This window comes from Gymnoscopelus microlampas (assembly GCF_963454915.1).
Source record: "Gymnoscopelus microlampas genome assembly, chromosome: 1".
In the NCBI taxonomy this organism is placed as follows: domain Eukaryota; kingdom Metazoa; phylum Chordata; class Actinopteri; order Myctophiformes; family Myctophidae; genus Gymnoscopelus; species Gymnoscopelus microlampas.
This window is the reverse complement of record NC_139962.1, coordinates 3,774,046-3,786,142: the sequence shown is the minus strand read 5'-3', so window position 1 is coordinate 3,786,142 and position 12,097 is coordinate 3,774,046. Positions and strand designations below refer to the sequence as shown.

Sequence of the window (12,097 nt, the reverse complement as noted above, 5' to 3'; positions counted from 1 at the left end):
TTATTTTAGGGCGGGTCCCCTGCAGTTCAAATATGATTATTTTGGGGGGTCCCCTGCCGTTCAAATATGATTATTTTGGGGGTCACGGCCTGAAAAGATTGCGCCACTGGTTTAAACTAAAGTGCTCCTGTCGCTTCTGTTGGACCTGGTTGCTTATTCCTCTCTTTAAACCTGGCAACACTATGAAAAGAGAGAGAGAGAGAGAGAGAGAGAGAGAGAGAGCAGAAGCTGTAGAAGTGAAGCAGAACAAACAGACATTCATGTTTTAGATCAACAGCATTAAAACTCATGGATCAAACGGATCTCCAAGCGAACATCATGATGACACAGTGATCCAGAGGGCTGACAGTTTAGTGACAGTATAATATCTGTGTTGTTTTATTACATTAAATCCTCCAACAAACACCCAGAGAAGATCAGCTCCATCTGGTAAGTTAGAGTTTTTTTTTCAGGAAATGTCATTCGGGGTAAAAAAAACAACAACAACCTGGTTGTATCTTCTGTTCTGCCTGACAACAACTTAAACACAAGTTACTCTCAATTTAAAATAAATAAAAACACATATTTTTTTGCAGTCACACCGTGAATGACCTAAACAACACGTTCTGAAAAAGTTTCTTTTTGCATCACCAACGGTATATATTGCATCGTGCGAGGGTGTCGCTTGCCAAAAAAGAACTAAACTTGCAGGATATGTGGGCACTGGGACAACTGGGCCCCTCCATGTAAAATTGGCTATTTTGTCCAAAATGTAATTTTAAAAAAAATGTTAAAGTAAAGTTTACATGATTAGAACAAACATTTGCCAATTAAGGTCTAATATTTCTACAATTGCAGCAAATTGCTACTAAACCTGTATATCCAGTCATTTTGGGGAATAAATAAGAAGTTTAAGGATCAAATTAAGTCTGATAATGATCCACCATGCATGTTGTCATCATTTACTTAGGACCATTTTTCTAATATTTTATTTTTTAACATTGTGGACAAAATAGCCATTTTTACAAGGAGGTGCCCAGATGTCCTATAGTGCCCACCTATCCTGCATCCAGGCTATAGCTTGCAGATCTGTTGTTTTTCGGTAAGAGACATAAAGGATTATGTTTTTTGGTTCCTTAGTGTGACACGTGGGACATTTAGTGAGTCCTTTCCCTAGCAACACAATTACTGGATGAAAGACACCTTATTGCTGTAATAATAAATATCACCATAATACACCAATAATAATGTCCATAATTGATGGCCAGGTTGTCTTCACAGACAGAGACATTCTATCTCAGTGGTTCTCAAACTTTTTCATGTCAAGGACCCCCAAATTGACACTTATAATATTAGCCTGCGGACCCCCATTTGAAAAGATATGCCAGGGACCCCCATAAGAGAAGATTTTTACGGCTCTAAGTGATTTTCAACCATTTTAATTTCAAGGACCCCCAGTTTGACATGCATTAGGGCTACGGACCCATTTAATGGCATTTATATCTCTGGGACCCAACTCATATGGTAAAATCTATGTTAATGTAACTCTGAGAGTGTACAAATGGAACCAAATGGACCCGTCAGGGTCCATTTGGTTCCATTTGTACACTCAGAGTTACAGACCCACAAGGGTCCATTTGGTTCCTATCCATCATTTAGCTGGGGACCCCCTGGAACCCCCTCAAGTACCCCTGGGGGTCCCCGGACCCCACTTTGAGAACCAATGGTCTATCTGATTGATTGATTGATTGAATACTTTATTAGCAGTTTGCAACAAAAAAAAAAAGCACAGGAAAGTACAGTTCAATACAAGGTCTGCTGAGAGGATTTAAAACCCTAGAAAGCACTATGGCTTGTTTCCATTGGGGTCCTTTGTACTCAATTCATCGAAAAATTCATCTGTGACCCCTGAATTTAAACTTTTCAAAAGTTGAAAAAATTAAAAAGTTGTTTTTAGTTGTTGACTGAATACTTTATTAACAGTTTGCAAAAAGTACAGTGGGGTGTGTGTGTGTGTGTGTGTGTGTTTGGGGGGGGGGGGGGTCATCTGACCAGCAGGACAACAAGCACATGAGGGCCAGCTGAGGGTTATTAGATGAGGAGATGTTTCACTTCATAAACCGTCCTTTTGTGTCATAAATGTCCGGGTTGTGTTCTGCTGTGTGTCATGATGCTTGTCAGCCCTTCATCATCATCATCATCATACTGCCTGTTTCTTTTTGGCATCGCTATCAATGCTCTCTGCACACACACACACACACACACACACACACACACACACACACACACACACACACACACACACACACACACACACACACACACACACACACACACACACAGGCATTCTAATCATTTGATAGTGACCTCAGTACTATAGGCAGTAGGCACAAGTTCAACATGCCGAGCGTTCTAATAATATGACCCCATGACTTGGCTGATATTTTGTCTGGTTTGTTACCGTAATAACCTGTTAAGAGTTAAGACCTGAGGGCCAATTCTACAAATGTCTTCTAAATCCTAACAGTTAAAAAAAAAAAATGTTTTACTCATATTGCTATGTCAGTGGTTCTCAAACTTTTTCATGTCAAGGACCCCCAAAATGATATGTATTTGACCGCGGACCCCCATCTCAAAATATTTTGTTCCAGGGACCCCCCCACAAGCAAAGATTTGAGTTACAAATGTTCGCTTTAAAAGATATATATTCAAAGATTTGCGCAAGCTTTCACGATTTTTCAAGCGCTACGAGCTTGTATATCTGCTATTTTTTAATAGCCAAAGTATTAAAGGTTACAATTATTGTGATGCTACTGTATATTAACACATTTTGCTGGGGACCCCCTTGAACCCCCCCCCAAGGACCCCTGGGGGTCCCCGGACCCCACTTTGAGAACCAATGATTTAGCAGACGCTTTTATCCAAAGCCACTTATACAATAAGTGCATTCAACATAGGTAGGGAACGAAACTACTAATCACCAGAAGTCTGAAGTGCATTCTCTTATAAAACAAACAACTAAGAGTATAACTAGCGCTAAGCTAAAAGTGGAATATATCAGCTACCTACTCTCTTAAACAGATGAGATGCATAGGACAATCAAATGAGCACGAGCTGAAACAGTAATGACATTTAGTAATGACATTTTTTCCTGACAAGGACCCCCAAAATAAATATGTATTTTGCCGCGGACCCCCATCTCAAAATATTTTGTTCCAGGGACCCCCACAGGGACCATCAGAAGCAAAGATTTGAGTTAACTTTAAAATCATAGCTCATAGCGTGGCACTCAGTGGCGCGCTATGAGCTTGTAGATCTGCTATTTTTGAATAGCCAAAGAAATCTAAAATGACACAGATGATTTTCCCGGTCTTAATAGATTAACATGTGGCCTCCCTCTATTCACTAACTTGATAAAATGTAGGGTGATTATAAGTGATTATGTTTTGGTTAAAACAGAAAGCTTTTGTTAAAAGGTTAAAGCACTAGCCTATGTTCTGATAGTACTCATTGCTATAGAGTGTTTGTTCAGTAACAGGAGTCTCTCTGTCTCTCCAGCTCTTTAATAAACAGAAAATACATGTTCAGGTAGGCTGACGAGAGAGTACTGATTTATCAGCATCATTTTTATAGTGTTCCAGTTCCAATGCTTATTTAGTTGTGTCATCACTTACAATTTCATTTGTTTAGTTTGTATCCTGACTGAGTTCTCTATCCTGATTGGATACAATTGGTATCCCTGACCTGTCCTGAACATGCATTTTCTGTTTATTAAAGAGCTGGAGAGACATGGAGACTCCTGTTACTGAACAAACACTATATAGCAATGATTACTATCAGAATATAAAGCTATTTAACACATATTTTAACCAAACAAAATCACTTACCCTACATTTAAAATGAGTGTTAAATAGCTCTATATGTTTAAATTAATTATTGATATCTAGTGTTTAATTAGTAACAGGAGTCCCCTTCTATTTATCTCTTTAGTAAACAGATCAGGTAAGGATACCAGATTCCTCCAATCAGGAGAGAGAACTCAGGATAGAGGATAAACAAGTGAAATAGGAAGTGATGACACGCATAAATGAGCAGACAAGATTGGAACTGGAACACAAGCTGATCTTCTCTCTCCTCATTGGACGAAATCTGTAACCCACCTGATCATACCACAGCGTCACACAAAAGCATCAAAAGTAGCAGATCTACAAGCTCGAAAATCAGTAGTTCTGCTACTTTTGAATTCGAATCCTGAAAAGTAACAGTTTTCCACCCGACTGACGATTACATTAACCCATTAAGACCTGGGACGCATCTGTGTCATTTTTTGATTTGAGTTAAAAAGTATTATTTTACACTTTGGGCTATTCAAAAATAGAGATCTACAAGCTCGTAGCGCGGCACCGAGTGCCGTGCTACGAGCTTGTAGATCTGCTATTTTTTGAAAAATTGAGAAAATTTGTGCAAATCTTTGAATATATATATATATATTTTTAAAGCGAACATTTGTAACTCAAATCTTTGCTTCTGGGGGGGTTCCTGGAACAACATATTTTGAGGTGGGGGTCGGCGGCTAAATACACATATGTTTTAGGGGGTCCTTGACATGAAAAGGTTTGAGCACCACTGATATAGAAACATACGTTTTTCAGAATACTGTTGGGATTTATGGGAGACATTTTGTAGAATCGGAACCTCAGGCCTGAGGTTAACAGTGAGGATTTGACTGTGTCGTTTGTTTAAGTTTATGGCATATGCACTTTTCCCTGAGGAGGTGGCAGCCATGGACCGCGTCATGTTTTTGGACCACTGCCCAGGGTGGCTCCTGCTGCGGCACCACCTCTGACATCTGGTTGAAGACATTTTAAAGTCCGTATTTGTTCTAGAAGGCCAAAGTCTCCTCACTCCTTCATACTAAGAAGCAAAAAAAGGAATGCCAGTAGAAACAGATAGCAACATGTCGTGCAACCAGACCTTTTTTAAGGACCCCCATAACTTGAAGAGTGTACAAATGGACCCAAATGGACCAGTGAGGGTCCATTTGGTTCCAAGGTCCGATGCCGATTTTAACTAACCGAGAGTTACAAGTCTCAGGGACCAGGAACGGAGTTAAACCATGTAACTTCCTTCCTATTGACATTGCAACCTGTGTGTGTGTGTGTGTGTGTGTGTGTGTGTGTGTGTGTGTGTGCGTGTGCGTGTGCGTGCGTGCTTAGAGGAGAGAGCTATTCTTACACATTATTCATAGCATTTTTAATACGCAATGTTTTGACACATTCAACCTGGCATTACATTTTTGGCATGCGGAAATTGCCGTTCACACAACACACATTGACATGACTCGTTGTGAGCTTGTGGATTGGCTATGTTGGCGTGACACCGTCATATAATACTTCGGGAAGTATATAGTAAGTAGGGCTTAAGTGGTTAAGTGAATAGGTGAGACCTGATCTCTCCAGAAAGACGTCTTGTTAACTTGTTGTCTCCCACAATTTTCAAGTGCTTCCAAAGTTTTTCTTACTTTGGAAGCTCTCTCTACTAACAAATTAGTAGGAGCCTAATAGCTAGCTGCTTAACAGCAGAAATTGAAATTCAAAATGATATTTTAAGCAGTAGAAAATGAGATTCAAAACATATTTTAAGCAGTAGAAAATGAAATTCAAAGCATATTTTAAGCAGTAGAAAATGAAATTCAAAACATATTTTAAGCAGTAGAAAATGAAATTCAAAAATATATTTTAAGCAGTAGAAAATGAAATTCAAAAATATATTTTAAGCAGTAGAAATTGAAATTCATAAACATATTTTAAGCAGTAGAAAATGAAATTCAAAAACATATTTTAAGCAGTAGAAAATGAAATTCAAAAACATATTTTAAGCAGTAGAAAATGAAATTCAAAAAGATATTTTAAGGATATCATAAGATTGTCTTTTTTTTGTGAATACCGTGTTGTGATTTTCTTTCGGGTCAAAATCAGCCTACTACCCTTCCTGTCTGAAGAGCAGATGACGGCTTCCTCTTGTGAACTTTCACGGGGCAGAATTACAGACTCTCACGTCTGTAGCGTTGAAAGATGGTGAGAAGAGATATAGCCTGCTTCCAGAGACTAGGTCAGACCCATCTCATTATCATATCTCTTTGTAAGCTAGCGGGGCTGCAGGACAACAGTAGAGATGGATGAGGTTGAAAATCAAGTCGGGTGAGGGTCTTCATTTTAATTCAAGCTTGTTGAGTTCTGTCGACAAAAAAAACACAATTTAAAATTGTCAATCGCAATTGTGTGAATAAATCATGTACAATTTCATAATGGTGACAGCCCTAGACTCTAGTTGACATTTCCTCCTAACTGTTTGCTCCATTGTTCAGTGCAGTGGTGACACTGACAGTGTTTGGTTGCCTAATGCAGGCGGAAGATCTAGCTCTTGGCATCTTGTCTTTTTTGCTGTTTCCTATCGTCATTGAGATGAGATTGAAAAGTGTGATATTGAGCCCGACCCATGTCAAACGCCGAGTCCTAGGGTTTCCCAAACAGTGAGTCGGGACCCATGTTTGGGTCGCGGACCTATTTTTACGGGTCGCGAGTAAATATCGCCTTTATTTGTTTCCATTTTTTTTAATTGTATTTAATTCTTTCAACAAAAAAATAAAATAAAGAAATATATAATTTTCCAAGGAATTTCATAAAAAAAATAAATCAAAGAGATTCCATCAATAAAAATGAAATGACAAAAAGCTGTGAAAATAGCAGATCTACAAGTTCACCAGTTCAACGTGTCGCATTGTGACACATTGTGAGCTTGTAGATCTGCCATTTTCACTTCCGGGGAGACATCAAATTTCTCTTTTTTGGGGTCTCGACTCGAGCTAAAACGTTGGGGAACCACTGCAATAGACCACTAGGAACACTGATTACTGTTGACCCATACTTTACATAAAAAAGTGCAACATTTTATAATCTGAAAAACTTAGATTTGATTACAGTTTATACCTTTCAGTCCACCAATAAACCATGTGTGTCTAAAGTTAATGCAGCATAAATAGTGCTGACAGAATGTTATACCGACATAAGAAAATAAATAAATGAACACATACCTTTTTTGATATACACAATAAACCAAAATTGCCAATCTACAAGCTCACAACGCATCAAAAATGTGCTTTTGTTGTGAGCTTAAAGACCTGCTAGTATTTCTTTTGATACATTTTGAACACTTTAAAATGTTTGCCTATAACGACATGCTCATATTAGAGCCACCATGTTGAATGTGATTCATAATCGAGACACAGCTGAATTTTGCCGATTATGTATGGCCATTATGTATGGCCTATATATTGTAAAGACTGATATATTAGTCTGGCTTTAGTGTGATATGACTGTTGTGTTCATACAAGTTGTGCTCTTTGGACCAGAGGAGTGAGAATGGGCCATTTAATGTATTATTTTTGGGGCTAATCCACTGCTAATAACTTTTCCATTAGAGAGGACTTCCTTTACAAGTTCCATTTATCAAGGAATACATTTGAAACTGTTTTTTCCCCCACTAATAACATCAGTAGGTTTAAAAATAGCATCCTATGTTGTTTGCAGGGAAATGTTGTCTTTAGTGGATGTGTAATAGCAGGAGTTTTATCTAGAATCGTGGTTTTCAAACTTCTTGTGCCCAGTGCACACCTGGACTTATCTCACGGCAGACCGTTTGGGAACCATATTGGTCTAGATCAGTGGTTTTCAACCAGTGGTCTTGGGACCACCAGTGGTCCTTGGGGGGTACCAAGGGGTCCCCAGCGAAATGAGTTAACATAGCGTCACAATAATTTTACCCTCTTAGCTTTGGCTATTAAAAAATAGAAGATATACAAGCTCATAACGCGGCACCGAGTGCCGCGTTATGAGCTTGTAGATCTGCTATTTTTGAAAAACCTTCAAAAAGTGTGCATATCTTTGAATATTTATATTTTTTTTAAAGCGACAATTAACTGATATCTTTGCTTCTGGGGGGTCCCTGGCACAAAACATTTTCAAATGTGGGGCGCCCGCTGGCCTAGCGGTCCAGGCGCAGACCACATATAGATTGGTAAACCAGTCTTACAGCGTCTCGCGGGTTCGACTCCCGATCCCGGCGGCCTTTGCTGTGTGTCAACCCCCCATCTTTCTCCCTATTTCCTGTCAGCCTACTTTCCTCTCAAATAAAGGCAGATCTTTAAACATCCACTGGTCTAGATCAGTGGTTCAACCTATTCAGGCCAAGACCGCCCAAAATAATCATATTTGAACAGGGGACCCCCCCCCCACCCCCACCATGACAAGCATTTGGAATTGTAGGAGTTGAGGCATTACAGTTAGTTTGACTCGGTTCCACTGATAAATATTGTGAAAATAGCCGATCTACGAGCTCACAACGCCTCTTAACGTGGGCGTTGTGAGCTGCAGTAGGAGTATAAATTAAGCTTCAGGCGGCACTCGGGAGAGATACAAGTTGTGGACTGTAGCTTTAATCATGGCTTTTGATCGTGTACCATGTGAGAGTGACCGCACCCACTGACTGTCTTCAAGGCTGATTGCTTCACATTTGTGGAGGAGTGTGGGTAGTGCTACTCCCACTTTATCTTCATCCACAGGAACAACAACTGAAAGGGAGATGTTTTTTTTGTGACTGTACAACATTGGTTCCTAAACTAAGGGTGGGAATCCCCAGGGGGGTCCCCAAATTATTTTTGGAGGGTCCCCAGATGATTAGCGTAACACGTTTTGCTGGGGACCTCTTGGAACCCCCCCCCCCCCCCAAAGGACCCCTGTCTGGAGCAACATGTCAGCACTATTTATGCTGCATTAACTTTAGACACACATGGTTTATTGGTGGGACTGAAAGGTTCTTCACACCTCAGGTTAAAAAAAGCCCCTACGCTCACAGTGGCAGACTGAAAGTAACAACCACAACTAACACGTTGGAAGAGCTTTGGGTTGTGTTATGTAGTTACCTTGCCATGATGATGCAACTCCAAAGGTGGGCAAGAAATCAGAAATGCTCCATTGACTAGAAATTGATCATTCAAATTGCCTTTGTATAGTGAAACAGCTGTCAAAGCTCTAATCCTTCTCTAGAGCAAGGGTTCCCAAACCTTTCAGGCCACCGCCCCCCAAAATAATCATTTTTGAACTGGGGACCCCCCGAAATAATCATATTTGAACTGGGGACCGCCCAAAATAATCATATTTGAACTGGGGACCCCCCGAAATAATCATATTTGAACTGGGGACCCCCCCAATCATATTTGAACTGGGGATCCCCACACCCTGACAAGCCCTTAGAATTGTAAGCATTACATTTAGTTTGACTTGGTTTCACATATAAATACCCTATATTAAACGGGCGGACCTCTGACGTGGATCAAATTGGCCACACATTTACATATAATTTTGGGTGGTCCTTGACATTAACAAGTTTGAGAACCACTGCTCTAGCAGACCTCCAGCTGTTGTGTTGAGAGCGTCGTACATACGTATCTTTATGAAGCCGTTAGGAACCATTTATGTCACAGTATATTTATCATGGATCTTGGTGTTTTTTGCGCAAGATCTGAAAGCTGCTTATTATTGCCTAAGATGAAGGGCTTATAGTGCTGGCCACTGGGAAAGAATGTTGGACATTTCATGCTTAGGGTCATGTGCCGTATTCTGCCTTTTTCACTCAATGTACAGTACAGCCTTGATGCTGTAGAATAATGTAACATCCAGTCGACTGAATGCAGCATTTGACTGAATGCAGCATTTGACTGAATGCAGTATTTGACTGAATGCAGCATTTGACTGAATGCAGCATTTGACTGAATGCAGCATTTGACTGAATGCAGTATTTGACTGAATGCAGCATTTGACTGAATGCAGTATTTGACTGAATGCAGCATTTGACTGAATGCAGCATTCGACTGAATGCTGCATTCCACTGAACGCATCATTTGACTGAACGCAGCATTTGACTGAACGCAGCATTTGACTGCATTTGTTATTGGAGCCACAGACTCAAATATCATCAGTTAAATTATAGGGCTGTTACGATTACAAATTTAAGTTGAAGATTAACTCGAAAATGTGCTCCTCGGAGCACAAGTCTCCGCCAGCAGACCCGTGCTATTTTAACCAAAGGAAATCACTTACCCTATCTTTAACCATAGTTTTCTAGAAATGTTCTGATATTCTTAGATTAGAACATCTAAGGATTAGAACATGTTAGCCTGGCTAACATGTTCAATCAGCCAAGCTAACATGTCCAATGTTAGCTTGGCTGGTGGCACTGATATCACTTCGAAACGTGTAAACAACGTTTCGAAGTGACACACCTATTTATAGGTATGTATTTCGTCATGCGTCTCGCTAGCCAATCAAAGCACACCCTTTCAACATATTGTCACGTGTCACGTGAAGCTTGACCGATGTTAGCTTGGTGGATACACGGAAGGACGAGAACGAAAACAATAGTCTCCTGGCGGAGACAATTATCAGTCAAACAATTTAATTGTTTGTTTCCTGTCGTTGAAAATGAATGAATGGAACGTTCTGAATAAAAATGACATTTCTGTTTGGCTTTTAGTTTTCGTAAACAAAAGTTGCACAGGGCAGATATGACACATAACACATATTTAATTATTTAAATTCAATATTTAAACATTATATTTAATGTTTAAACATTAATAGTGGAAATAGCTGATCTATAAGCTCAAAATGCGTCGCATTGCGACGCGCTTTGAGCTTATAGATCGTCTATTTCCACAATTTTTGACATTTTTTGAAAATATGACATTTTTTAACATGGAATTGATTATGACGATTATGCAAAAATAATTGCGATTATATAAAATCATTGCGATATGACGATTATGTAATAATTGTGACAGGCCTATTCAATTATTTGACTGTTTTCATGACCATCACTATCGGCAATTATACAGAAGATACTTTCAACCCAGCGTTAACTGTTTTGGGCTTGTTGTTATAGGCGTTTTAATTGTTTCATTTTCAAATGTTTCAAAAAACCTTTTTCACACATTTTCAATAATAGCCGATCTACGAGGTCACAACATGTTGCATTGCAACACAAATCTTTATTTATTGATTTTTTTAAAACAACTTTAATCAAATCTTTATTTGATTTTGTACTAATGTACTAATATATGGGTCAAAAAAATATTGTTAATTGGTCGTATAGGACTTTTAAAAAATCGAGACTTATTTGGGCTCTACATATTATTAATTCCTTTGGGAAGGGTTTTTATTTCATTTTATTTGTTGCTGCATCTGTATAATTGTGTTCGTATATGTACCTGTCTTTATTCTACATGTAAAACCTATGCGTTAGTTAGTGCAACATTAGGTTACTCACTGAACTAAATTAACGTGAAAAGTTCCTTTTTCATTTCACACTGTCTGTCTCATAGATTTTATCCTTTAGACTATACAACTATGTAATAAGCATTCAGTCATCGTGTCAATCCTTAATCAACCCCAAAATATGAAGAGAAGTCTTGCTGCTAATCAGGGGGAAAGTTAACTGGGAAGTGACAGTGAGTTGAACTGGTATATCATCACAGTAAAGTGCCAGCACTTACTAAAGGTGTCCTTTACTTAGTAAAGGTGTACGTTACTAAGTATGACTTGACTCTGTAAAGTGTGGGCAGATTGGGCCCATTCAGATCTGAATAGAGGTACCTGAATGACACACTTGATTACTTGCGTCTTGAGTCGGGCTCACATTCTTGCTGCTAGTTTGATCACAGTAGATAAAAAAAGAAGGTGGTTTGGTGTGAATGACTTTATGCTTCCTGCTAATGTGTGTGTGTCAGCATGACGCGGTTCAAATGACACGCAGGAACAGGCCTGCATTTCTATCTACTGTATCTACACTTAATCTCTGCCAGGAGAGTGTGTGTGTGTGTGTGTGTGTGTGTGTGTGTGTGTGTGTGTGTGTGTGTGTGTGTGTGTGTGTGTGTGTGTGTGTGTGTGTGTGTGTGTGTGTGTGTGTGTGTGTGTGTGTGTGTGTGTGTGTGTGTGTGTGTGTGTGTGTGTGTGGCGCCATGAGCAGGCCATGAACCTCAATTCCTGAATATTGTCACATTGGTTTC

The 12,097-nt window shown here is 39.4% G+C and overlaps 1 protein-coding gene across 2 annotated transcripts in view; it reads left to right on the top strand.

Moving 5' to 3' along the window:
• Positions 1–215: 215 nt before the first annotated feature.
• The window catches only part of rab27a (RAB27A, member RAS oncogene family), a 29,562-nt gene continuing 17,680 nt past the window's right edge, over positions 216–12,097 (top strand). For both annotated transcript variants that reach the window (XM_084057511.1, XM_084057510.1), the window contains exon 1: positions 216–429. The gene's annotated coding sequence lies outside the window, so the exon portion shown is untranslated. The remainder of the gene's footprint in view (positions 430–12,097) is intronic.